At 41.4% G+C, this 24,098-nt stretch overlaps 16 non-coding genes and 32 pseudogenes across 16 annotated transcripts; all 48 read left to right on the plus strand.

The window, feature by feature from the left end:
• The first annotated feature begins 332 nt into the window (after positions 1-332).
• On the plus strand, positions 333-451 carry LOC139067696 (5S ribosomal RNA; annotated as a pseudogene).
• A 353-nt stretch (positions 452-804) lies between these two features.
• LOC139068403 (5S ribosomal RNA) lies at positions 805-923 on the plus strand. The gene has a single exon (XR_011520001.1). It is a non-coding gene; the product is annotated as a 5S ribosomal RNA (ribosomal RNA).
• A 353-nt stretch (positions 924-1,276) lies between these two features.
• Positions 1,277-1,395, plus strand: LOC139066673 (5S ribosomal RNA). Its single transcript, XR_011519578.1, has one exon. It is a non-coding gene; the product is annotated as a 5S ribosomal RNA (ribosomal RNA).
• A 353-nt stretch (positions 1,396-1,748) lies between these two features.
• Positions 1,749-1,867, plus strand: LOC139066936 (5S ribosomal RNA; annotated as a pseudogene).
• Positions 1,868-2,222: 355 nt separating this feature from the next.
• LOC139068367 (5S ribosomal RNA) lies at positions 2,223-2,341 on the plus strand. The gene has a single exon (XR_011519966.1). It is a non-coding gene; the product is annotated as a 5S ribosomal RNA (ribosomal RNA).
• A 355-nt stretch (positions 2,342-2,696) lies between these two features.
• Positions 2,697-2,815, plus strand: LOC139066773 (5S ribosomal RNA; annotated as a pseudogene).
• A 355-nt stretch (positions 2,816-3,170) lies between these two features.
• LOC139067697 (5S ribosomal RNA) lies at positions 3,171-3,289 on the plus strand (annotated as a pseudogene).
• Positions 3,290-3,642: 353 nt separating this feature from the next.
• On the plus strand, positions 3,643-3,761 carry LOC139068404 (5S ribosomal RNA). Its single transcript, XR_011520002.1, has one exon. It is a non-coding gene; the product is annotated as a 5S ribosomal RNA (ribosomal RNA).
• Positions 3,762-4,114: 353 nt separating this feature from the next.
• Positions 4,115-4,233, plus strand: LOC139067176 (5S ribosomal RNA; annotated as a pseudogene).
• A 355-nt stretch (positions 4,234-4,588) lies between these two features.
• LOC139067966 (5S ribosomal RNA) lies at positions 4,589-4,707 on the plus strand (annotated as a pseudogene).
• Positions 4,708-5,060: 353 nt separating this feature from the next.
• LOC139066836 (5S ribosomal RNA) lies at positions 5,061-5,179 on the plus strand (annotated as a pseudogene).
• Positions 5,180-5,532: 353 nt separating this feature from the next.
• On the plus strand, positions 5,533-5,651 carry LOC139067524 (5S ribosomal RNA; annotated as a pseudogene).
• Positions 5,652-6,006: 355 nt separating this feature from the next.
• LOC139066477 (5S ribosomal RNA) lies at positions 6,007-6,125 on the plus strand. Its single transcript, XR_011519377.1, has one exon. It is a non-coding gene; the product is annotated as a 5S ribosomal RNA (ribosomal RNA).
• Positions 6,126-6,478: 353 nt separating this feature from the next.
• On the plus strand, positions 6,479-6,597 carry LOC139068405 (5S ribosomal RNA). Its single transcript, XR_011520003.1, has one exon. It is a non-coding gene; the product is annotated as a 5S ribosomal RNA (ribosomal RNA).
• Positions 6,598-6,950: 353 nt separating this feature from the next.
• LOC139067106 (5S ribosomal RNA) lies at positions 6,951-7,069 on the plus strand (annotated as a pseudogene).
• A 353-nt stretch (positions 7,070-7,422) lies between these two features.
• LOC139067632 (5S ribosomal RNA) lies at positions 7,423-7,541 on the plus strand (annotated as a pseudogene).
• A 353-nt stretch (positions 7,542-7,894) lies between these two features.
• LOC139067271 (5S ribosomal RNA) lies at positions 7,895-8,013 on the plus strand (annotated as a pseudogene).
• Positions 8,014-8,367: 354 nt separating this feature from the next.
• LOC139066479 (5S ribosomal RNA) lies at positions 8,368-8,486 on the plus strand. Its single transcript, XR_011519379.1, has one exon. It is a non-coding gene; the product is annotated as a 5S ribosomal RNA (ribosomal RNA).
• A 355-nt stretch (positions 8,487-8,841) lies between these two features.
• LOC139067097 (5S ribosomal RNA) lies at positions 8,842-8,960 on the plus strand (annotated as a pseudogene).
• Positions 8,961-9,315: 355 nt separating this feature from the next.
• On the plus strand, positions 9,316-9,434 carry LOC139067477 (5S ribosomal RNA; annotated as a pseudogene).
• A 353-nt stretch (positions 9,435-9,787) lies between these two features.
• Positions 9,788-9,906, plus strand: LOC139067413 (5S ribosomal RNA; annotated as a pseudogene).
• A 353-nt stretch (positions 9,907-10,259) lies between these two features.
• Positions 10,260-10,378, plus strand: LOC139067423 (5S ribosomal RNA; annotated as a pseudogene).
• A 353-nt stretch (positions 10,379-10,731) lies between these two features.
• On the plus strand, positions 10,732-10,850 carry LOC139066925 (5S ribosomal RNA; annotated as a pseudogene).
• A 354-nt stretch (positions 10,851-11,204) lies between these two features.
• On the plus strand, positions 11,205-11,323 carry LOC139066629 (5S ribosomal RNA). Its single transcript, XR_011519533.1, has one exon. It is a non-coding gene; the product is annotated as a 5S ribosomal RNA (ribosomal RNA).
• A 353-nt stretch (positions 11,324-11,676) lies between these two features.
• LOC139067721 (5S ribosomal RNA) lies at positions 11,677-11,796 on the plus strand (annotated as a pseudogene).
• Positions 11,797-12,149: 353 nt separating this feature from the next.
• Positions 12,150-12,268, plus strand: LOC139066837 (5S ribosomal RNA; annotated as a pseudogene).
• A 355-nt stretch (positions 12,269-12,623) lies between these two features.
• LOC139066926 (5S ribosomal RNA) lies at positions 12,624-12,742 on the plus strand (annotated as a pseudogene).
• Positions 12,743-13,096: 354 nt separating this feature from the next.
• Positions 13,097-13,215, plus strand: LOC139067329 (5S ribosomal RNA; annotated as a pseudogene).
• A 353-nt stretch (positions 13,216-13,568) lies between these two features.
• LOC139066765 (5S ribosomal RNA) lies at positions 13,569-13,687 on the plus strand (annotated as a pseudogene).
• A 353-nt stretch (positions 13,688-14,040) lies between these two features.
• On the plus strand, positions 14,041-14,159 carry LOC139068406 (5S ribosomal RNA). The gene has a single exon (XR_011520004.1). It is a non-coding gene; the product is annotated as a 5S ribosomal RNA (ribosomal RNA).
• Positions 14,160-14,515: 356 nt separating this feature from the next.
• LOC139066480 (5S ribosomal RNA) lies at positions 14,516-14,634 on the plus strand. The gene has a single exon (XR_011519380.1). It is a non-coding gene; the product is annotated as a 5S ribosomal RNA (ribosomal RNA).
• Positions 14,635-14,987: 353 nt separating this feature from the next.
• LOC139067424 (5S ribosomal RNA) lies at positions 14,988-15,106 on the plus strand (annotated as a pseudogene).
• Positions 15,107-15,459: 353 nt separating this feature from the next.
• Positions 15,460-15,578, plus strand: LOC139067248 (5S ribosomal RNA; annotated as a pseudogene).
• A 354-nt stretch (positions 15,579-15,932) lies between these two features.
• On the plus strand, positions 15,933-16,051 carry LOC139066481 (5S ribosomal RNA). Its single transcript, XR_011519381.1, has one exon. It is a non-coding gene; the product is annotated as a 5S ribosomal RNA (ribosomal RNA).
• A 353-nt stretch (positions 16,052-16,404) lies between these two features.
• Positions 16,405-16,523, plus strand: LOC139068407 (5S ribosomal RNA). The gene has a single exon (XR_011520005.1). It is a non-coding gene; the product is annotated as a 5S ribosomal RNA (ribosomal RNA).
• Positions 16,524-16,878: 355 nt separating this feature from the next.
• LOC139067694 (5S ribosomal RNA) lies at positions 16,879-16,998 on the plus strand (annotated as a pseudogene).
• Positions 16,999-17,351: 353 nt separating this feature from the next.
• Positions 17,352-17,470, plus strand: LOC139066642 (5S ribosomal RNA). Its single transcript, XR_011519546.1, has one exon. It is a non-coding gene; the product is annotated as a 5S ribosomal RNA (ribosomal RNA).
• A 356-nt stretch (positions 17,471-17,826) lies between these two features.
• Positions 17,827-17,945, plus strand: LOC139067601 (5S ribosomal RNA; annotated as a pseudogene).
• A 1,470-nt stretch (positions 17,946-19,415) lies between these two features.
• On the plus strand, positions 19,416-19,534 carry LOC139067835 (5S ribosomal RNA; annotated as a pseudogene).
• Positions 19,535-19,889: 355 nt separating this feature from the next.
• Positions 19,890-20,008, plus strand: LOC139067434 (5S ribosomal RNA; annotated as a pseudogene).
• Positions 20,009-20,363: 355 nt separating this feature from the next.
• LOC139066774 (5S ribosomal RNA) lies at positions 20,364-20,482 on the plus strand (annotated as a pseudogene).
• Positions 20,483-20,835: 353 nt separating this feature from the next.
• LOC139068408 (5S ribosomal RNA) lies at positions 20,836-20,954 on the plus strand. The gene has a single exon (XR_011520006.1). It is a non-coding gene; the product is annotated as a 5S ribosomal RNA (ribosomal RNA).
• Positions 20,955-21,309: 355 nt separating this feature from the next.
• LOC139067929 (5S ribosomal RNA) lies at positions 21,310-21,428 on the plus strand (annotated as a pseudogene).
• Positions 21,429-21,785: 357 nt separating this feature from the next.
• Positions 21,786-21,904, plus strand: LOC139066810 (5S ribosomal RNA; annotated as a pseudogene).
• Positions 21,905-22,259: 355 nt separating this feature from the next.
• On the plus strand, positions 22,260-22,378 carry LOC139066545 (5S ribosomal RNA). The gene has a single exon (XR_011519447.1). It is a non-coding gene; the product is annotated as a 5S ribosomal RNA (ribosomal RNA).
• Positions 22,379-22,731: 353 nt separating this feature from the next.
• LOC139066643 (5S ribosomal RNA) lies at positions 22,732-22,850 on the plus strand. Its single transcript, XR_011519547.1, has one exon. It is a non-coding gene; the product is annotated as a 5S ribosomal RNA (ribosomal RNA).
• A 355-nt stretch (positions 22,851-23,205) lies between these two features.
• On the plus strand, positions 23,206-23,324 carry LOC139067232 (5S ribosomal RNA; annotated as a pseudogene).
• A 353-nt stretch (positions 23,325-23,677) lies between these two features.
• On the plus strand, positions 23,678-23,796 carry LOC139067855 (5S ribosomal RNA; annotated as a pseudogene).
• The last annotated feature ends 302 nt before the right edge of the window (positions 23,797-24,098 follow it).

The following is a 24,098-nucleotide window of genomic DNA, read 5'->3' on the forward strand; positions in this document are numbered from 1 at the left end:
TACAGTTTTTTTCACTTCACCACAGCTTTGAACAGCTTCGTCATTGAATAATTTTAAAGCCAGGTGTTCCACACAAACTGCACACACTTGTTGGAAATAAACCTCCTTTGATTTGTCCCTAGCAATAATGTCTCAGTGCTGGCATTTTAGAGACAAGAAATGGGTGGGAGCCAAATGTTAGAGTCTAAAGAAGAGAGACAATGATGAAGACAACTGTTTAACTTAGCCTTTTACCTCTATATGGAAGAATCTAGTCTTTGCAGTGGGCGACACAATCATACCTTGACAAATACACAAGGGATTTTTCAGAGATTTTTCAAGGGTTTTCCATCGCCTACAGCCATACCACCCTGAAAAAGCCCGATCCCCTCTAATCTCGGAATCAATCCAGGGTTGGGCCTGGTCAGTACCTGTATGGGAGACCTCTTGGGAATAGCAGGTGCTGTAAGCTTTTTTACTAATTTGTTATAAAATACAGTTTTTTTCACTTCACCACATCTTTGAACAGCTTCGTCATTGAATAATTTTAAAGCCAGGTGTTCCACACGAACAGCACACACTTGTTGGTAATAAACCTCCTTTGATTTGTCCCTAGCAATAATGTCTCAGTGCTGGCATTTTAGAGACAAGAAATGGGGTGGGAGCCGATTGTTACTCGAAAAAAGAGCAACAGTGATGAAGACAACTGTTTAACTTAGCCTTTTACCTCCATATGCAAGAATCTAGTCTTTGCAGTGGGCGACACAATCATACTTTGACATATACACAAGGGATTTTTCAGAGATTTTTCAAGGTGTGTTTTTTGCTTACGGCCATACCACCCTGAAAAAGCCCGATCCCGTCTGATCTCGGAAGCAATCCAGGGTTGGGCCTGGTCAGTACCTGTATGGGAGACCTCTTGGGAATACCAGGTGCTGTAAGCTTTTTCACTAATTTGTTATAAAATACAGTTTTTTTCACTTCACCACATCTTTGAACAGCTTCGTCATGGAATAATTTTAAAGCCAGGTGTTCCACACGAACTGCACACACTTGTTGGTAATAAACCTCCTTTGATTTGTCCCTAGCAATAATGTCTCAGTGCTGGCATTTTAGAGACAAGAAATGGGGTGGGAGCCGATTGGTACTCGAAAAAAGAGCAACAGTGATGAAGGCAACTGTTTAACTTAGCCTTTTACCTCCATATGCAAGAATCTAGTCTTTGCAGTGGGCGACACAATCATACTTTGACATATATACAAGGGATGTTTCAGAGATTTTTCAAGGTGTGTCATTCGCTTACGGCCATACCACCCTGAAAAAGCCCGATCACGTCTGATCTCGGAAGCAATCCAGGGTTGGGCCTGGTCAGTACCTGTATGGGAGACCTCTTGGGAATACCAGGTGCTGTAAGCTTTTTCACTATTTTTTTATAAAATACAGTTTTTTTCACTTCACCACAGCTTTGAACAGCTTCGTCATTGAATAATTTTAAAGCCAGGTGTTCCACACGAACTGCACACACTTGTTGGTAATAAACCTCCTTTGATTTGTCCCTAGCAATAATGTCTCAGTGCTGGCATTTTAGAGACAAGAAATGGGGTGGGAGCCGATTGTTACTCGAAAAAAGAGCAACAGTGATGAAGACAACTGTTTAACTTAGCCTTTTACCTCCATATGCAAGAATCTAGTCTTTGCAGTGGGCGACACAATCATACTTTGACATATACACAAGGGATTTTTCAGAGATTTTTCAAGGTGTGTCATTCGCTTACGGCCATACCACACTGAAAAAGCCCGATCCCGTCTGATCTCGGAAGCAATCCAGGGTTGGGCCTGGTCAGTACCTGTATGGGAGACCTCTTGGGAGTACCAGGTGCTGTAAGCTTTTTCACTAATTTGTTATAAAATACAGTATTTTTCACTTCACCACAGCTTTGAACAGCTTCGTCATTGAATAATTTTAAAGCCAGGTGTTCCACACGAACTGCACACACTTGTTGGTAATAAACCTCCTTTGATTTGTCCCTAGCAATAATGTCTCAGTGCTGGCATTTTAGAGACAAGAAATGGGGTGGGAGCCAATTGTTAGAGTCTAAAGAAGAGCAACAATGATGAAGACAACTGTTTAACTTAGCCTTTTACCTCTATATGCAAGAATCTAGTCTTTGCAGTGGGCGACACAATCATACCTTGACAAATACACAAGGGATTTTTCAGAGATTTTTCAAGGTTTTTCCTTCGCTTACAGCCATACCACCCTGAAAAAGCCTGATCCCATCTGATCTCGGAATCAATCCAGGGTTGGGCCTGGTCAGTACCTGTATGGGAGACCTCTTGGGAATACCAGGTGCTGTAAGCTTTTTCACTAATTTGTTATAAAATACAGTTTTTTTCACTTCACCACATCTTTGAACAGCTTCGTCATTGAATAATTTTAAAGCCAGGTGTTCCACACGAACTGCACACACTTGTTGGTAATAAACCTCCTTTGATTTGTCCCTAGCAATAATGTCTCAGTGCTGGCATTTTAGAGACAAGAAATGGGGTGGGAGCCAATTGTTAGAGTCTAAAGAAGAGCAACAATGATGAAGACAACTGTTTAACTTAGCCTTTTTCCTCTATATGCAAGAATCTAGTCTTTGCAGTGGGCGACGCAATCATACCTTGACAAATACACAAGGGATTTTTCAGAGATTTTTCAAGGTTTTTCCTTCGCTTACAGCCATACCACCCTGAAAAAGCCCGATCCCCTCTGATCTTGGAATCAATCCAGGGTTGGGCCTGGTCAGTACCTGTATGGGAGACCTCTTGGGAATACCAGGTGCTGTAAGCTTTTTCACTAATTTGTTATAAAATACAGTTTTTTTCACTTCACCACAGCTTTGAACAGCTTCGTCATTGAATAATTTTAAAGCCAGGTGTTCCACACAAACTGCACACACTTGTTGGAAATAAACCTCCTTTGATTTGTCCCTAGCAATAATGTCTCAGTGCTGGCATTTTAGAGACAAGAAAATGGGTGGGAGCCAAATGTTAGAGTCTAAAGAAGAGAGACAATGATGAAGACAACTGTTTAACTTAGCCTTTTACCTCTATATGGAAGAATCTAGTCTTTGCAGTGGGCGACACAATCATACCTTGACAAATACACAAGGGATTTTTCAGAGATTTTTCAAGGGTTATCCATCGCCTACAGCCATACCACCCTGAAAAAGCCCGATCCCCTCTAATCTCGGAATCAATCCAGGGTTGGGCCTGGTCAGTACCTGTATGGGAGACCTCTTGGGAATAGCAGGTGCTGTAAGCTTTTTTACTAATTTGTTATAAAATACAGTTTTTTTCACTTCACCACATCTTTGAACAGCTTCGTCATTGAATAATTTTAAAGCCAGGTGTTCCACACGAACAGCACACACTTGTTGGTAATAAACCTCCTTTGATTTGTCCCTAGCAATAATGTCTCAGTGCTGGCATTTTAGAGACAAGAAATGGGGTGGGAGCCGATTGTTACTCGAAAAAAGAGCAACAGTGATGAAGACAACTGTTTAACTTAGCCTTTTACCTCCATATGCAAGAATCTAGTCTTTGCAGTGGGCGACACAATCATACTTTGACATATACACAAGGGATGTTTCAGAGATTTTTCAAGGTGTGTCATTCGCTTACGGCCATACCACCCTGAAAAAGCCCGATCCCGTCTGATCTCGGAAGCAATCCAGGGTTGGGCCTGGTCAGTACCTGTATGGGAGACCTCTTGGGAATACCAGGTGCTGTAAGCTTTTTCACTAATTTGTTATAAAATACAGTTTTTTTCACTTCACCACAGCTTTGAACAGCTTCGTCATTGAATAATTTTAAAGCCAGGTGTTCCACACGAACTGCACACACTTGTTGGTAATAAACCTCCTTTGATTTGTCCCTAGCAATAATGTCTCAGTGCTGGCATTTTAGAGACAAGAAATGGGGTGGGAGCCGATTGTTACTCGAAAAAAGAGCAACAGTGATGAAGACAACTGTTTAACTTAGCCTTTTACCTCCATATGCAAGAATCTAGTCTTTGCAGTGGGCGACACAATCATACTTTGACATATACACAAGGGATTTTTCAGAGATTTTTCAAGGTGTGTCCTTCGCTTACGGCCATACCACCCTGAAAAAGCCCGATCCCGTCTGATCTTGGAAGCAATCCATGGTTGGGCCTGGTCAGTACCTGTATGGGAGACCTCTTGGGAATACCAGGTGCTGTAAGCTTTTTCACTAATTTGTTATAAAATACAGTTTTTTTCACTTCACCACATCTTTGAACAGCTTCGTCATTGAATAATTTTAAAGCCAGCTGTTCCACACGAACTGCACACACTCTTTGGTAATAAACCTCCTTTTATTTGTCCCTAGCAATAATGTCTCAGTGCTGGCATTTTAGAGACAAGAAATGGGGTGGGAGCCAATTGTTAGAGTCTAAAGAAGAGCAACAATGATGAAGACAACTGTTTAACTTAGCCTTTTACCTCTATATGCAAGAATCTAGTCTTTGCAGTGGGCGACACAATCATACCTTGACAAATACACAAGGGATTTTCCAGAGATGTTTCAAGGTTTTTCCTTCGCTTACAGCCATACCACCCTGAAAAAGCCCGATCCTCTCTCATCTCGGAATCAATCCAGGGTTGGGCCAGGTCAGTAACTGTATGGGAGACCTCTTGGGAATACCAGGTGCTGTAAGCTTTTTCACTAATTTGTTATAAAATACAGTTTTTTTCACTTCACCACATCTTTGAACAGCTTCGTCATTGAATAATTTTAAAGCCAGGTGTTCCACACGAACTGCACACACTTGTTGGTAATAAACCTCCTTTGATTTGTCCCTAGCAATAATGTCTCAGTGCTGGCATTTTAGAGACAAGAAATGGGGTGGGAGCCGATTGTTACTCGAAAAAAAAGCAACAGTGATGAAGACAACTGTTTAACTTAGCCTTTTACCTCCATTTGCAAGAATCTAGTCTTTGCAGTGGGCGACACAATCATACTTTGACATATACACAAGGGATTTTTCAGAGATTTTTCAAGGTGTGTCCTTAGCTTACGGCCATACCACCCTGAAAAAGCCCGATCCCGTCTGATCTCGGAAGCAATCCAGGGTTGGGCCTGGTCAGTACCTGTGTGGCAGACCTCTTGGGAATACCAGGTGCTGTAAGCTTTTTCACTAATTTGTTATAAAATACAGTTTTTTTCACTTCACCACATCTTTGAACAGCTTCGTCATTGAATAATTTTAAAGCCAGGTGTTCCACACGAACTGCACACACTTGTTGGTAATAAACCTCCTTTGATTTGTCCCTAGCAATAATGTCTCAGTGCTGGCATTTTAGAGACAAGAAATGGGGTGGGAGCCGATTGTTACTCGAAAAAAGAGCAACAGTGATGAAGACAACTGTTTAACTTAGCCTTTTACCTCCATATGCAAGAATCTAGTCTTTGCAGTGGGCGACACAATCATATTTTGACAAATACACAAGGGATTTTTCAGAGATTTTTCAAGGAGTGTCCTTCGCTTACGGCCATACCACCCTGAAAAAGCCCGATCCCGTCTGATCTCGGAAGCAATCCAGGTTTGGGCCTGGTCAGCACCTGTATGGGAGACCTCTTGGGAATACCAGGTGCTGTAAGCTTTTTCACTAATTTGTTATAAAATACAGTTTTTTTCACTTCACCACATCTTTGAACAGCTTCGTCATTGAATAATTTTAAAGCCAGGTGTTCCACACGAACTGCACACACTTGTTGGTAATAAACCTCCTTTTATTTGTCCCTAGCAATAATGTCTCAGTGCTGGCATTTTAGAGACAAGAAATGGGGTGGGAGCCAATTGTTAGAGTCTAAAGAAGAGCAACAATGATGAAGACAACTGTTTAACTTAGCCTTTTACCTCTGTATGCAAGAATCTAGTCTTTGCAGTGGGCGACACCATCAAACCTTGACAAATACACAAGGGATTTTCCAGAGATGTTTCAAGGTTTTTCCTTCGCTTACAGCCATACCACCCTGAAAAAGCCCGATCCCCTCTGATCTCGGAATCAATCCAGGGTTGGGCCTGGTCAGTACCTGTATGGGAGACCTCTTGGGAATACCAGGTGCTGTAAGCTTTTTCACTAATTTGTTATAAAATACAGTTTTTTTCACTTCACCACATCTTTGAACAGCTTCGTCATTGAATAATTTTAAAGCCAGGTGTTCCACACGAACTGCACACACTTGTTGGTAATAAACCTCCTTTGATTTGTCCCTAGCAATAATGTCTCAGTGCTGGCATTTTAGAGACAAGAAATGGGGTGGGAGCCAATTGTTACTCGAAAAAAGAGCAACAGTGATGAAGACAACTGTTTAACTTAGCCTTTTACCTCCATATGCAAGAATCTAGTCTTTGCAGTGGGCGACACAATCATACTTTGACATATACACAAGGGATTTTTCAGAGATTTTTCAAGGTGTGTCTTTCGCTTACGGCCATACCACCCTGAAAAAGCCCGATCCCGTCTGATCTCGGAAGCAATCCAGGGTTGGGCCTGGTCAGTACCTGTATGGGAGACCTCTTGGGAATACCAGGTGCTGTAAGCTTTTTCACTAATTTGTTATAAAATACAGTTTTTTTCACTTCACCACATCTTTGAACAGGTTCGTCATTGAATAATTTTAAAGCCAGGTGTTCCACACGAACTGCACACACTTGTTGGTAATAAACCTCCTTTGATTTTTCCCTAGCAATAATGTCTCAGTGCTGGCATTTTAGAGACAAGAAATGGGGTGGGAGCTGATTCTTACTCGAAAAAAGAGCAACAGTGATGAAGACAACTGTTTAACTTAGTCTTTTACCTCCATATGCAAGAATCTAGTCTTTGCAGTGGGCGACACAATCATACTTTGACATATACACAAGGGATTTTTCAGAGATTTTTCAAGATGTGTCCTTCGTTTACGGCCATACCACCCTGAAAAAGCCCAATCCCGTCTGATCTCGGAAGCAATCCAGGGTTGGGCCTGGTCAGTACCTGTATGGGAGACCTCTTGGGAATACCAGGTGCTGTAAGCTTTTTCACTAATTTGTTATAAAATACAGTTTTTTTCACTTCACCACATCTTTGAACAGCTCCGTCATTGAATAATTTTAAAGCCAGGTGTTCCACACGAACTGCACACACTTGTTGGTAATAAACCTCCTTTCAATTGTCCCTAGCAATAATGTCTCAGTGCTGGCATTTTAGAGACAAGAAATGGGGTGGGAGCCGAATGTTACTCGAAAAAAGAGCAACAGTGATGAAGACAACTGTTTAACTTAGCCTTTTACCTCCATATGCAAGAATCTAGTCTTTGCAGTGGGCGACACAATCATACTTTGACATATACACAAGGGATTTTTCAGAGATTTTTCAAGGTGTGTCCTTCGCTTACGGCCATACCACACTGAAAAAGCCCGATCCCGTCTGATCTTGGAAGCAATCCAGGGTTGGGCTTGGTCAGTACCTGTATGGGAGACCTCTTGGGAATACCAGGTGCTGTAATCTTTTTCACTAATTTGTTATAAAATACAGTTTTTTTCACTTCACCACATCTTTGAACAGCTTCGTCATTGAATAATTTTAAAGCCAGGTGTTCCACACGAACTGCACACACTTGTTGGTAATTAACCTCCTTTGATTTGTCCCTAGCAATAATGTCTCAGTGCTGGCATTTTAGAGACAAGAAATGGGGTGGGAGCCGATTGTTACTCGAAAAAAGAGCAACAGTGATGAAGACAACTGTGTAACTTAGCCTTTTACCTCCATATGCAAGAATCTAGTCTTTGCAGTGGGCAACACAATCATACTTTGACATATACACAAGGGATTTTTCAGAGATTTTTCAAGATGAGTCTTTCGCTTATGGCCGTACCACCCTGAAAAAGCCCGATCCCGCCTGATCTCGGAAGCAATCCAGGGTTGGGCCTGGTCAGTACCTGTATGGGAGACCTCTTGGGAATACCAGGTGCTGTAAGCTTTTTCACTAATTTGTTATAAAATACAGTTTTTTTCACTTCACCACATCTTTGAACAGCTTCGTCATTGAATAATTTTAAAGCCAGGTGTTCCACACGAACTGCACACACTTGTTGGTAATAAACCTCCTTTTATTTGTCCCTAGAAATAATGTCTCAGTGCTGGCATTTAGAGACAAGAAATGGGGTGGGAGCCAATTGTTAGAGTCTAAAGAAGAGCAACAATGATGAAGACAACTGTTTAACTTAGCCTTTTACCTCTATATGCAAGAATCTAGTCTTTGCAGTGGGCGACACAATCATACCTTGACAAATACACAAGGGATTTTCCAGAGATGTTTCAAGGTTTTTCCTTCGCTTACAGCCATACCACCCTGAAAAAGCCCGATCCCCTCTGATCTCGGAATCAATCCAGGGTTGGGCCTGGTCAGTACCTGTATGGGAGACCTCTTGGGAATACCAGGTGCTGTAAGCTTTTTCACTAATTTGTTATAAAATACAGTTTTTTTCACTTCACCACATCTTTGAACAGCTTCGTCATTGAATAATTTTAAAGCCAGGTGTTCCACACGAACTGCACACACTTGTTGGTAATAAACCTCCTTTGATTTGTCCCTAGCAATAATGTCTCAGTGCTGGCATTTTAGAGACAAGAAATGGGGTGGGAGCCGATTGTTACTCGAAAAAAAAAAGCAACAGTGATGAATACAACTGTTTAACTTAGCCTTTTACCTCCATATGCAAGAATCTAGTCTTTGCAGTGGGCGACACAATCATTCTTTGACATATACACAAGGGATTTTTCAGAGATTTTTCAAGATGTGTCCTTCGCTTACGGCCATACCACCCTGAAAAAGGCCGATCCCGTCTGATCTCGGAAGCAATCCAGGGTTGGGCCTGGTCAGTACCTGTATGGGATACCTCTTGGGAATACCAGGTGCTGTAAGCTTTTTCACTAATTTGTTATAAAATACAGTTTTTTTCACTTCACCATAGCTTTGAACAGCTTCGTCATTGAATAATTTTAAAGCCAGGTGTTCCACACGAACTGCACACACTTGTTGGTAATAAACCTCCTTTGATTTGTCCCTAGCAATAATGTCTCAGTGCTGGCATTTTAGAGACAAGAAATGGGGTGGGAGCCAATTGTTAGAGTCTAAAGAAGAGCAACAATGATGAAGACAACTGTTTAACTTAGCCTTTTACCTCTATGTGCAAGAATCTAGTCTTTGCAGTGGGCGACACAATCATACCTTGACAAATACACAAGGGATTTTTCAGAGATTTTTCAAGGTTTTTCCTTCGCTTACAGCCATACGCCCCTGAAAAATCCCGATCCCCTCTGATCTCGGAATCAATCCAGGGTCTGGCCTGGTCAGTACCTGTATGGGAGACCTGTTGGGAATACCAGGTGCTGTAAGCTTTTTCACTAATTTGTTATAAAATACAGTTTTTTTCACTTCACCACATCTTTGAACAGCTTCGTCATTGAATAATTTTAAAGCCAGGTGTTCCACACGAACTGCACACACTTGTTGGTAATAAACCTCCTTTGATTTGTCCCTAGCAATAATGTCTCAGTGCTGGCATTTTAGAGACAAGAAATGGGGTGGGAGCCGATTGTTACTCGAAAAAAGAGCAACAGTGATGAAGACAACTGTTTAACTTAGCCTTTTACCTCCATATGCAAGAATCTAGTCTTTGCAGTGGGCGACACAATCATACTTTGACATTTACACAAGGGATTTTTCAAGGATTTTTCAAGGTGTGTCTTTCGCTTACGGCCATACCACCCTGAAAAAGCCCGATCCCGTCTGATCTCGGAAGCAATCCAGGTTTGGGCCTGGTCAGTACCTGTATGGGAGACCTCTTGGGAATACCATGTGCTGTAAGCTTTTTCACTAATTTGTTATAAAATACAGTTTTTTTCACTTCACCACATCTTTGAACAGCTCCGTCATTGAATAATTTTAAAGCCAGGTGTTCCACACGAACTGCACACACTTGTTGGTAATAAACCTCCTTTCAATTGTCCCTAGCAATAATGTCTCAGTGCTGGCATTTTAGAGACAAGAAATGGGTTGGGAGCCGATTGTTACTCGAAAAAAGAGCAACAGTGATGAAGACAACTGTTTAACTTAGCCTTTTACCTCCATATGCAAGAATCTAGTCTTTGCAGTGGGCGACACAATCATACTTTGACATATACACAAGGGATTTTTCAGAGATTTTTCAAGGTGTGTCCTTCGCTTACGGCCATACCACACTGAAAAAGCCCGATCCCGTCTGATCTTGGAAGCAATCCAGGGTTGGGCTTGGTCAGTACCTGTATGGGAGACCTCTTGGGAATACCAGGTGCTGTAAGCTTTTTCACTAATTTGTTATAAAATACAGTTTTTTTCACTTCACCACATCTTTGAACAGCTTCGTCATTGAATAATTTTAAAGCCAGGTGTTCCACACGAACTGAACACACTTGTTGGTAATTAACCTCCTTTGATTTGTCCCTAGCAATAATGTCTCAGTGCTGGCATTTTAGAGACAAGAAATGGGGTGGGAGCCGATTGTTACTCGAAAAAAGAGCAACAGTGATGAAGACAACTGTGTAACTTAGCCTTTTACCTCCATATGCAAGAATCTAGTCTTTGCAGTGGGCAACACAATCATACTTTGACATATACACAAGGGATTTTTCAAAGATTTTTCAAGATGTGTCTTTCGCTTATGGCCATACCACCCTGAAAAAGCCCGATCCCGCCTGATCTCGGAAGCAATCCAGGGTTGGGCCTGGTCAGTACCTGTATGGGAGACCTCTTGGGAATACCAGGTGCTGTAAGCTTTTTCACTAATTTGTTATAAAATACAGTTTTTTTCACTTCACCACATCTTTGAACAGCTTCGTCATTGAATAATTTTAAAGCCAGGTGTTCCACACGAACTGCACACACTTGTTGGTAATAAACCTCCTTTTATTTGTCCCTAGAAATAATGTCTCAGTGCTGGCATTTAGAGACAAGAAATGGGGTGGGAGCCAATTGTTAGAGTCTAAAGAAGAGCAACAATGATGAAGACAACTGTTTAACTTAGCCTTTTACCTCTATATGCAAGAATCTAGTCTTTGCAGTGGGCGACACAATCATACCTTGACAAATACACAAGGGATTTTCCAGAGATGTTTCAAGGTTTTTCCTTCGCTTACAGCCATACCACCCTGAAAAAGCCCGATCCCCTCTGATCTCGGAAGCAATCCAGGGTTGGGCCTGGTCAGTACCTGTATGGGAGACCTCTTGGGAATACCAGGTGCTGTAAGCTTTTTCACTAATTTGTTATAAAATACAGTTTTTTTCACTTCACCACATCTTTGAACAGCTTCGTCATTGAATAATTTTAAAGCCAGGTGTTCCACACGAACTGCACACACTTGTTGGTAATAAACCTCCTTTGATTTGTCCCTAGCAATAATGTCTCAGTGCTGGCATTTTAGAGACAAGAAATGGGGTGGGAGCCGATTGTTACTCGAAAAAAGAGCAACAGTGATGAAGACAACTGTTTAACTTAACCTTTTACCTCCATATGCAAGAATCTAGTCTTTGCAGTGGGCGACACAATCATACTTTGACATAGACACAAGGGATTTTTCAGAGATTTTTCAAGGTGTGTCTTTCGCTTACGGCCAAACCACCCTGAAAAACCCCGATCCCGTCTGATCTTGGAAGCAATCCAGGGTTTGGGCCTGGTCAGTACCTGTATGGGAGACCTCTTGGGAATACCAGGTGCTGTAAGCTTTTTCACTAATTTGTTATAAAATACAGTTTTTTTCACTTCACCACATCTTTGAACAGCTTTGTCATTGAATAATTTTAAAGCCAGGTGTTCCACACGAACTGCACACACTTGTTGGTAATAGACCTCCTTTGATTTGTCCCTAGCAATAATGTCTTAGTGCTGGCATTTTAGAGACAAGAAATGGGGTGGGAGCCGATTCTTACTCGAAAAAAGAGCAACAGTGATGAAGACAACTGTTTAACTTAGCCTTTTACCTCCATATGCAAGAATCTAGTCTTTGCAGTGGGCGACACAATCATACTTTGACATATACACAAGGGATTTTTCAGAGATTTTTCAAGGTGTGTCTTTCGTTTACGGCCATACCACCCTGAAAAAGCCCGATCCCGTCTGATCTCGGAAGCAATCCAGGGTTGGGCCTGGTCAGTACCTGTATGGTAGACCTCTTGGGAATACCAGGTGCTGTAAGCTTTTTCACTAATTTGTTATAAAATACAGTTTTTTTTTCACTTCACCACATCTTTGAACAGCTTCGTCATTGAATAATTTTAAAGCCAGGTGTTCCACACGAACTGCACACACTTGTTGGTAATTAACCTCCTTTGATTTGTCCCTAGCAATAATGTCTCAGTGCTGGCATTTTAGAGACAAGAAATGGGGTGGGAGCCGATTGTTACTCGAAAAAAGAGCAACAGTGATGAAGACAACTGTGTAACTTAGCCTTTTACCTCCATATGCAAGAATCTAGTCTTTGCAGTGGGCAACACAATCATACTTTGACATATACACAAGGGATTTTTCAGAGATTTTTCAAGATGTGTCTTTCGCTTATGGCCATACCACCCTGAAAAAGCCCGATCCCGCCTGATCTCGGAAGCAATCCAGGGTTGGGCCTGGTCAGTACCTGTATGGGAGACCTCTTGGGAATACCAGGTGCTGTAAGCTTTTTCACTAATTTGTTATAAAATACAGTTTTTTTCACTTCACCACATCTTTGAACAGCTTCGTCATTGAATAATTTTAAAGCCAGGTGTTCCACACGAACTGCACACACTTGTTGGTAATAAACCTCCTTTTATTTGTCCCTAGAAATAATGTCTCAGTGCTGGCATTTAGAGACAAGAAATGGGATGGGAGCCAATTGTTAGAGTCTAAAGAAGAGCAACAATGATGAAGACAACTGTTTAACTTAGCCTTTTACCTCTATGTGCAAGAATCTAGTCTTTGCAGTGGGCGACACAATCATACCTTGACAAATACACAAGGGATTTTTCAGAGATTTTTCAAGGTTTTTCCTTCGCTTACAGCCATACCACCCTGAAAAAGCCCGATCCCCTCTCATCTCGGAATCAATCCAGGGTTGGGCCTGGTCAGTACCTGTATGGGAGACCTCTTGGGAATACCAGGTGCTGTAAGCTTTTTCACTAATTTGTTATAAAATACAGTTTTTTTCACTTCACCACATCTTTGAACAGCTTCGTCATTGAATAATTTTAAAGCCAGGTGTTCCACACGAACTGCACACACTTGTTGGTAATAAACCTCCTTTGATTTGTCCCTAGCAATAATGTCCCAGTGCTGGCATTTTAGAGACAAGAAATGGGGTGGGAGCCGATTGTTACTCGAAAAAAGAGCAACAGTGATGAAGACAACTGTTTAACTTAGCCTTTTACCTCCATATGCAAGAATCTAGTCTTTGCAATGGGCGACACAATCATACTTTGACATATACACAAGGGATTTTTCAGAGATTTTTCAAGGTGTGTCCTTCGCTTACGGCCATACCACACTGAAAATGCCCAATCCCGTCTGATCTTGGAAGCAATCCAGGGTTGGGCCTGGTCAGTACCTGTATGGGAGACCTCTTGGGAATACCAGGTGCTGTAAGCTTTTTCACTAATTTGTTATAAAATACAGTTTTTTTCACTTCACCACATCTTTGAACAGCTTCGTCATTGAATAATTTTAAAGCCAGGTGTTCCACACGAACTGCACACACTTGTTGGTAATAAACCTCCTTTGATTTGTCCCTAGCAATAATGTCTCAGTGCTGGCATTTTAGAGACAAGAAATGGGGTGGGAGCCGATTCTTACTCGAAAAAAGAGCAACAGTGATGAAGACAACTGTTTAACTTAGCCTTTTACCTCCATATGCAAGAATCTAGTCTTTGCAGTGGGCGACACAATCATACTTTGACATATACACAAGGGATTTTTCAGAGATTTTTCAAGGTGTGTCTTTCGCTTACGGCCATACCACCCTGAAAAAGCCCGATCCCGTCTGATCTCGGAAGCAATCCAGGGTTGGGCCTGGTCAGTACCTGTATGGGAGACCTCTTGGGAATACCAGGTGCTGTAAGCTTTTTCACTAATTTGTTATAAAATACAGTTTTTTTCTCTTCACCACATCTTTGAACAGCTCCGTCATTGAATAATTTTAAAGCCAGGTGTTCCACACGAACTGCACACACTTGTTGGTAATAAACCTCCTTTCAATTGTCCCTAGCAATAATGTCTCAGTGCTGGCATTTTAGAGACAAGAAATGGGGTGGGAGCCAATTGTTAGAGTCTAAAGAAGAGCAATAGTGATGAAGACAACTGTTTAACTTAGCCTTTTACCTCTATGTGCAAGAATCTAGTCTTTGCAGTGGGCGACACAATCATACCTTGACATATACACAAGGGATTTTTCAGAGATTTTTCAAGGTTTTTCCTTTCGCTTACAGCCATACCACCCTGAAAAAGCCCGATCCCCTCTGATCTCGGAATCAATCCAGGGTTGGGCCTGGTCAGTACCTGTATGGGAGACCTCTTGGGAATACCAGGTGCTGTAAGCTTTTTCACTAATTTGTTATAAAATACAGTTTTTTTCACTTCACCACATCTTTGAACAGCTTCGTCATTGAATAATTTTAAAGCCAGGTGTTCCACACGAACTGCACACACTTGTTGGTAATAAACCTCCTTTGATTTGTCCCTAGCAATAATGTCTCAGTGCTGGCATTTTAGAGACAAGAAATGGGGTGGGAGCCGATTGTTACTCGAAAAAAGAGCAACAGTGATGAAGACAACTGTTTAACTTAGCCTTTTACCTCCATATGCAAGAATCTAGTCTTTGCAGTGGGTGACACAATCATACTTTGACATATACACAAGGGATTTTTCAGAGATTTTTCAAGGTGTGTCCTTCGCTTACGGCCATACCACACTGAAAAAGCCCGATCCCGTCTGATCTTGGAAGCAATCCAGGGTTGGGCTTGGTCAGTACCTGTATGGGAGACCTCTTGGGAATACCAGGTGCTGTAAGCTTTTTCACTAATTTGTTATAAAATACAGTTTTTTTCACTTCACCACATCTTTGAACAGCTTCGTCATTGAATAATTTTAAAGCCAGGTGTTCCACACGAACTGCACACACTTGTTGGTAATTAACCTCCTTTGATTTGTCCCTAGCAATAATGTCTCAGTGCTGGCATTTTAGAGACAAGAAATGGGGTGGGAGCCGATTGTTACTCGAAAAGAGAGCAACAGTGATGAAGACAACTGTGTAACTTAGCCTTTTACCTCCATATGCAAGAATCTAGTCTTTGCAGTGGGCAACACAATCATACTTTGACATATACACAAGGGATTTTTCAGAGATTTTTCAAGGTGTGTCTTTCGCTTATGGCCATATCACCCTGAAAAAGCCCGATCCCGCCTGATCTCGGAAGCAATCCAGGGTTGGGCCTGGTCAGTACCTGTATGGGAGACCTCTTGGGAATACCAGGTGCTGTAAGCTTTTTCACTAATTTGTTATAAAATACAGTTTTTTTCACTTCACCACATCTTTGAACAGCTTCGTCACTGAATAATTTTAAAGCCAGGTGTTCCACACGAACTGCACACACTTGTTGGTAATAAACCTCCTTTTATTTGTCCCTAGAAATAATGTCTCAGTGCTGGCATTTAGAGACAAGAAATGGGGTGGGAGCCAATTGTTAGAGTCTAAAGAAGAGCAACAATGATGAAGACAACTGTTTAACTTAGCCTTTTACCTCTATATGCAAGAATCTAGTCTTTGCAGTGGGCGACACAATCATACCTTGACAAATACACAAGGGATTTTCCAGAGATGTTTCAAGGTTTTTCCTTCGCTTACAGCCATACCACCCTGAAAAAGCCCGATCCCCTCTGATCTCGGAATCAATCCAGGGTTGGGCCTGGTCAGTACCTGTATGGGAGACCTCTTGGGAATACCAGGTGCTGTAAGCTTTTTCACTAATTTGTTATAAAATACAGTTTTTTTCACTTCACCACATCTTGAACAGCTTCGTCATTGAATAATTTTAAAGCCAGGTGTTCCACACGAACTGCACACACTTGTTGGTAATAAACCTCCTTTGATTTGTCCTTAGCAATAATGTCTCAGTGCTGGCATTTTAGAGACAAGAAATGGGGTGGGAGCCGATTGTTACTCGAAAAAAAAAGCAACAGTGATGAATACAACTGTTTAACTTAGCCTTTTACCTCCATATGCAAGAATCTAGTCTTTGCAGTGGGCGACACAATCATTCTTTGACATATACACAAGGGATTTTTCAGAGATTTTTCAAGGTGTGTCCTTTGCTTACGGCCATACCACCCTGAAAAAGCCCGATCCCGTCTGATCTCGGAAGCAATCCAGGGTTGGGCCTGGTCAGTACCTGTATGGGAGACCTCTTGGGAATACCAGGTGCTGTAAGCTTTTTCACTAATTTGTTATAAAATACAGTTTTTTTCACTTCACCATAGCTTTGAACAGCTTCGTCATTGAATAATTTTAAAGCCAGGTGTTCCACACGAACTGCACACACTTGTTGGTAATAAACCTCCTTTGATTTGTCCCTAGCAATAATGTCTCAGTGCTGGCATTTTAGAGACAAGAAATGGGGTGGGAGCCAATTGTTAGAGTCTAAAGAAGAGCAACAATGATGAAGACAACTGTTTAACTTAGCCTTTTACCTCTATATGCAAGAATCTAGTCTTTGCAGTGGGCGACACAATCATACCTTGACAAATACACAAGGGATTTTCCAGAGATGTTTCAAGGTTTTTCCTTCGCTTACAGAAAATACCACCCTGAAAAAGCCCGATCCCCTCTGATCTCGGAATCAATCCAGGGTTGGGCCTGGTCAGTACCTGTATGGGAGACCTCTTGGGAATACCAGGTGCTGTAAGCTTTTTCACTAATTTGTTATAAAATACAGTTTTTTTCACTTCACCACATCTTTGAACAGCTTCGTCATTGAATAATTTTAAAGCCAGGTGTTCCACACGAACTGCACACACTTGTTGGTAATAAACCTCCTTTGATTTGTCCCTAGCAATAATGTCTCAGTGCTGGCATTTTAGAGACAAGAAATGGGGTGGGAGCCGATTGTTACTCGAAAAAAGAGCAACAGTGATGAAGACAACTGTTTAACTTAGCCTTTTACCTCCATATGCAAGAATCTAGTCTTTGCAGTGGGCGACACAATCATACTCTGACATATACACAAGGGATTTTTCAGAGATTTTTCAAGGTGTGTCTTTCGCTTACGGCCAAACCACCCTGAAAAAGCCCGATCCCGTCTGATCTCGGAAGCAATCCAGGGTTGGGCCTGGTCAGTACCTGTATGGGAGACCTCTTGGGAATACCAGGTGCTGTAAGCTTTTTCACTAATTTGTTATAAAATACAGTTTTTTTCACTTCACCACATCTTTGAACAGCTTCGTCATTGAATAATTTTAAAGCCAGGTGTTCCACACGAACTGCACACACTTGTTGGTAATAGACCTCCTTAGATTTGTCCCTAGCAATAATGTCTCAGTGCTGGCATTTTAGTGACAAGAAATGGGGTGGGAGCCAATTGTTAGAGTCTAAAGAAGAGCAACAATGATGAAGACAACTGTTTAACTTAGCCTTTTACCTCTATGTGCAAGAATCTAGTCTTTGCAGTGGGCGACACAATCATACCTTGACAAATACACAAGGGATTTTTCAGAGATTTTTCAAGGTTTTTCCTTTCGCTTACAGCCATACCACCCTGAAAAAGCCCGATCCCCTCTCATCTCGGAATCAATCCAGGGTTGGGCCTGGTCAGTACCTGTATGGGAGACCTCTTGGGAATACCAGGTACTGTAAGCTTTTTCACTAATTTGTTATAAAATACAGTTTTTTTCACTTCACCACATCTTTGAACAGCTTCGTCATTGAATAATTTTAAAGCCAGGTGTTCCACACGAACTGCACACACTTGTTGGTAATAAACCTCCTTTGATTTGTCCCTAGCAATAATGTCTCAGTGCTGGCATTTTAGAGACAAGAAATGGGGTGGGAGCCGATTGTTACTCGAAAAAAGAGCAACAGTGATGAAGACAACTGTTTAACTTAGCCTTTTACCTCCATATGCAAGAATCTAGTCTTTGCAGTGGGCGACACAATCATTCTTTGATATATACACAAGGGATTTTTCAGAGATTTTTCAAGGTGTGTCCTTCGCTTACGGCCATACCACCCTGAAAAAGCCTGATCCCGTCTGATCTCGGAAGCAATCCAGGGTTGGGCCTGGTCAGTACCTGTATGGGAGACTATGGGCTTAAATAAGGGCCATAATGTTTGTGTAGTTAAAAGAAAAATTTGAAATTGAAAATATGTAAACTGAAAGCAAAAGTCACATTTTTAGAGTGAACTTTGAAAAAGAAAGGCTTGGATTTAAAATAAAATCAAACGTTTGGAATATTTGTAAGAACTGAAACCCCAATGGTATTTTTATTTAGAATTTTTCTGAGTAAACTTTACTAAAGAATTTTCAGTAATTTTTTCTTAATTGTTGTTTTTTTTAAAATCCATTCAGTCTCAGATTACATTTTTTTCACATTCAGATCTTTTTAATTAATGTACAAAAAATTTCTTCAGGTTCAGATTTTTCTTTCAGCTTCAGATTTTTTTTTTTTCACTTTCGGATCTGTATTTTTCAGTTACAGACTTTTGGCCCTGTTTTGGCCTGGTGGGCGTGGCTACACAGAGGGGGCGGGGAATCATGAGTGACAGCAGGCCGCTGGAGGCTGAAGACAGCCCATTTTTCATGTTGCCTTCAGGAAACCTGGGAATAAACACAATTGATCAAACACCTCCTGCACTGTATTATTTGATAATGGTTAGATAACATGTCATGCATAACTGCTTAAACTCAGTTACTAAAGCTCTTTCAATCAGTAATTTGTTCAAATTATGCCTTGACTGATAAATTATGAGAAGTTTTCCCAACCACTACGTGAGAAGTGATCATTTCCCATGCTCTCAAAGTAGCGTACGTGGATGCTGCTGTTGTGGCTCAGGGATCGATGGCGTCGTCTTCCAACAACACTGCTGGTGCGAACAGTCAGGTGAGTGTTTAAGTTTGCACAGTTTTTGTCTCAGTGCTGGCATTTTAGAGACAAGAAATGGGGTGGGAGCCGATTGTTACTCGAAAAAAGAGCAACAGTGATGAAGACAACTGTTTAACTTAGCCTTTTACCTCCATATGCAAGAATCTAGTCTTTGCAGTGGGCGACACAATCATACTTTGACATATACACAAGGGATTTTTCAGAGATTTTTCAAGGTGTGTCCTTCGCTTACGGCCATACCACACTGAAAAAGCCCGATCCAGTCTGATCTCGGAAGCAATCCAGGGTTGGGCCTGGTCAGTACCTGTATGGGAGACCTCTTGGGAATACAAGGTGCTGTAAGCTTTTTCACTAATTTGTTATAAAATACAGTTTTTTTCACTTCACCATAGCTTTGAACAGCTTCGTCATTGAATAATTTTAAAGCCAGGTGTTCCACACGAACTGCACACACTTGTTGGTAATAAACCTCCTTTGGTTTGTCCCTAGCAATAATGTCTCAGTGCTGGCATTTTAGAGACAATAAATGGGGTGGGAGCCAATTGTTAGAGTCTAAAGAAGAGCAACAATGATGAAGACAACTGTTTAACTTAGCCTTTTACCTCTATATGCAAGAATCTAGTCTTTGCAGTGGGCGACACAATCATACCTTGACAAATACACAGGGGATTTTTCAGAGATTTTTCAAGGTTTTTCCTTCGCTTACGGCCATACCACCCTGAAAAAGCCTGATCCCGTCTGATCTCGGAAGCAATCCAGGGTTGGGCCTGGTCAGTACCTGTATGGGAGATCTCTTGGGTATACCAGGTGCTGTAAGCTTTTTCACTAATTTGTTATAAAATACAGTTTTTTTCACTTCACCACATCTTTGAACAGCTTCGTCATTGAATAATTTTAAAGCCAGGTGTTCCACACGAACTGCACACACTTGTTGGTAATAAACCTCCTTTGATTTGTCCCTAGCAATAATGTCTCAGTGCTGGCATTTTAGAGACAAGAAATGGGGTGGGAGCCAATTGTTAGAAACTAAAGAAGAGCAACAATGATGAAGACAACTGTTTAACTTAGCCTTTTACCTCTATATGCAATAATCTAGTCTTTGCAGTGGGCGACACAATCATACCTTGACAAATACACAAGGGATTTTCAAGAGATGTTTCAAGGTATTTCCTTCGCTTACAGCCATACCACCCTGAAAAAGCCCGATCCCCTCTGATCTTGGAATCAATCCAGGGTTGGGCCTGGTCAGTACCTGTATGGGAGACCTCTTGGGAATACCAGGTGCTGTAAGCTTTTTCACTAATTTGTTATAAAATACAGTTTTTTTCACTTCACCACATCTTTGAACAGCTTCGTCATTGAATAATTTTAAAGCCAGGTGTTCCACACGAACTGCACACACTTGTTGGTAATAAACCTCCTTTGATTTGTCCCTAGCAATAATGTCTCAGTGCTGGCATTTTAGAGACAATAAATGGGGTGGGAGCCGATTGTTACTCGAAAAAAGAGCAACAGTGATGAAGACAACTGTTTAACTTAGCCTTTTACCTCCATATGCAAGAATCTAGTCTTTGCAGTGGGCGACACAATCATACTTTGACATATACACAAGGGATTTTTCAGAGATTTTTCAAGGTGTTTTCTTCGCTTACGGCCATACCACCCTGAAAAAGCCCGATCCCGTCTGATCTCGGAAGCAATCCAGGGTTGGGCCTGGTCAGTACCTGTATGGGAGACCTCTTGGGAATACCAGGTGCTGTAAGCTTTTTCACTAATTTGTTATAAAATACAGTTTTTTTCACTTCACCACAGCTTTGAACAGCTTCGTCATTGAATAATTTTAAAGCCAGGTGTTCCACACGAACTGCACACACTTGTTGGTAATAAACCTCCTTTGATTTGTGCCTAGCAATAATGTCTCAGTGCTGGCATTTTAGAGACAAGAAATGGGGTGGGAGCCAATTGTTAGAGTCTAAAGAAGAGCAACAATGATGAAGACAACTGTTTAACTTAGCCTTTTACCTCTATATGCAAGAATCTAGTCTTTGCAGTGGGCGACGCAATCATACCTTGACAAATACACAAGGGATTTTTCAGAGATTTTTCAAGGTTTTCCTTGTGCTTACAGCCATACCACCCCGAAAAAGCCCGGTCCCGTCTGATCTCGGAAGCAATCCAGAGTTGGGCCTGGTCAGTACCTGTATGGGGGACCTTTTGGGAATACCAAGTGCTGTAAGCTTTTTCACTAATTTGTTATAAAATACAGTTTTTTTTTCACTTCACCACAGCTTTGAACAGCTTTGTCATTGAATAATTTTAAAGCCAGGTGTTCCACACGAACAGCACACACTTGTTGGTAATAAACCTCCTTTGATTTGTCCCTAGCAATAATGTCTCAGTGCTGGCATTTTAGAGACAAGAAATGGGGTGGGAGCCAATTGTTAGAGTCTAAAGAAGAGCAACAATGATGAAGACAACTGTTTAACTTAGCCTTTTACCTCTATGTGCAAGAATCTAGTCTTTGCAGTGGGCGACACAATCATACCTTGACAAATACACAAGGGATTTTTCAGAGATTTTTCAAGGTTTTCCCTTTGCTTACAGCCATACCACCCTGAAAAAGCCCAATCCCCTCTGATCTTGGAATCAATCCAGGGTTGGGCCTGGTCAGTACCTGTATGGGAGACCTCTTGGGAATACCAGGTGCTGTAAGCGTTTTCACTAATTTGTTATAAAATACAGTTTTTTTCACTTCACCACAGCTTTGAACAGCTTAGTCATTGAATAATTTTAAAGCCAGGTGTTCCACACGAACTGCACACACTTGTTGGAAATAAACCTCCTTTGATTTGTCCCTAGCAATAATGTCTCAGTGCTGGCATTTTAGAGACAAGAAATGGGGTGGGAGCCAATTGTTAGAGTCTAAAGAAGAGCAACAATGATGAAGACAACTGTTTAACTTAGCCTTTTACCCCTATATGCAAGAATCTAGTCTTTGCAGTGGGTGACACAATCATACCTTGACAAATACACAAGGGATTTTTCAGAGATTTTTCAAGGTTTTTCCTTCGCTTACAGCCATACCACCCTGAAAAAGCCCGATCCCCTCTGATCTCGGAATCAATCCAGGGTTGGGCCTGGTCAGTACCTGTATGGGAGACCTCTTGGGAATTCCAGGTGCTGTAAGCTTTTTCACTAATTTGTTATAAAATACAGTTTTTTTCACTTCACCGCATCTTTGAACAGCTTCGTCATTGAATAATTTTAAAGCCAGGTGTTCCACACGAACTGCACACACTTGTTGGTAATAAACCTCCTTTGATTTGTCCCTAGCAATAATGTCTCAGTGCTGGCATTTTAGAGACAAGAAATGGGGTGGGAGCCGATTGTTACTCGAAAAAAGAGCAACAGTGATGAAGACAACTGTTTAACTTAGCCTTTTACCTCCATATGCAAGAATCTAGTCTTTGCAGTGGGCGACACAATCATACTTTGACATATACACAAGGGATTTTTCAGAGATTTTTCAAGGTGTGTCTTTCGCTTATGGCCATACCACCCTGAAAAACCCCGATCCCGTCTGATCTCGGAAGCAATCCAGGGTTGGGCCTGGTCAGTACCTGTATGGGAGACCTCTTGGGAATACCAGGTGCTGTAAGCTTTTTCACTAATTTGTTATAAAATACAGTTTTTTTCACTTCACCACATCTTTGAACAGCTTCGTCATTGAATAATTTTAAAGCCAGGTGTTCCACACGAACTGCACACACTTGTTTGTAATAAACCTACTTTGATTTTTCCCTAGCAATAATGTCTCAGTGCTGGCATTTTAGAGACAAGAAATGGGGTGGGAGCCAATTGTTAGAGTCTAAAGAAGAGCAACAATGATGAAGACAACTATTTAACTTAGCCTTTTACCTCTATGTGCAAGAATCTAGTCTTTGCAGTGGGCGACACAATTATACCTTGACAAATACAAAAGGGATTTTTACGAGATTTTTCAAGGTTTTTCCTTCGCTTACAGCCATACCACCCTGAAAAAGCCCCATCCCCTCTGATCTCGGAATCAATCCAGGGTTGGGCCTGGTCAGTACCTGTATGGGAGACCTCTTGGGAATACCAGGTGCTGTAAGCTTTTTCACTAATTTGTTATAAAATACAGTTTTTTTCACTTCACCACATCTTTGAACAGCTTCGTCATTGAATAATTTTAAAGCCAGGTGTTCCACACGAACTGCACACACTTGTGGGTAATAAACCTCCTTTGATTTGTCCCTAGCAATGATGTCTCAGTGCTGGCATTTTAGAGACAAAAAATGGGGTGGGAGCCGATTGTTACTCGAAAAAAGAGCAACAGTGATCAAGACAACTGTTTAACTTAGCCTTTTACCTCCATATGCAAGAATCTAGTCTTTGCAGTGGGCGACACAATCATACTTTGACATATACACAAGGGATTTTTCAGAGATTTTTCAAGGTGTGTCTTTCACTTACGGCCAAAGCACCCTGAAAAATCCCGATCCTGTCTGATCTCGGAAGCAATCCAGGGTTGGGCCTGGTCAGTACCTGTATGGGAGACCTCTTGGGAATACCAGGTGCTGTAAGCTTTTTCACTAATTTGTTATAAAATACAGTTTTTTTCACTTCACCACATCTTTGAACAGCTTCGTCATTGAATAATTTTAAAGCCAGGTGTTCCACACGAACTGCACACACTTGTTGGTAATAAACCTCCTTTGATTTGTCCCTAGCAATAATGTCTCAGTGCTGGCATTTTAGAGACAAGAAATGGGGTGGGAGCCGATTCTTACTCGAAAAAAGAGCAACAGTGATGAAGACAACTGTTCAACTTAGCCTTTTACATCCATATGCAAGAATCTAGTCTTTGCAGTGGGCGACACAATCATAC

The sequence above is a fragment of the Nothobranchius furzeri genome, chromosome 2 (genome assembly GCF_043380555.1).
Source record: "Nothobranchius furzeri strain GRZ-AD chromosome 2, NfurGRZ-RIMD1, whole genome shotgun sequence".
NCBI lineage: Eukaryota > Metazoa > Chordata > Actinopteri > Cyprinodontiformes > Nothobranchiidae > Nothobranchius > Nothobranchius furzeri.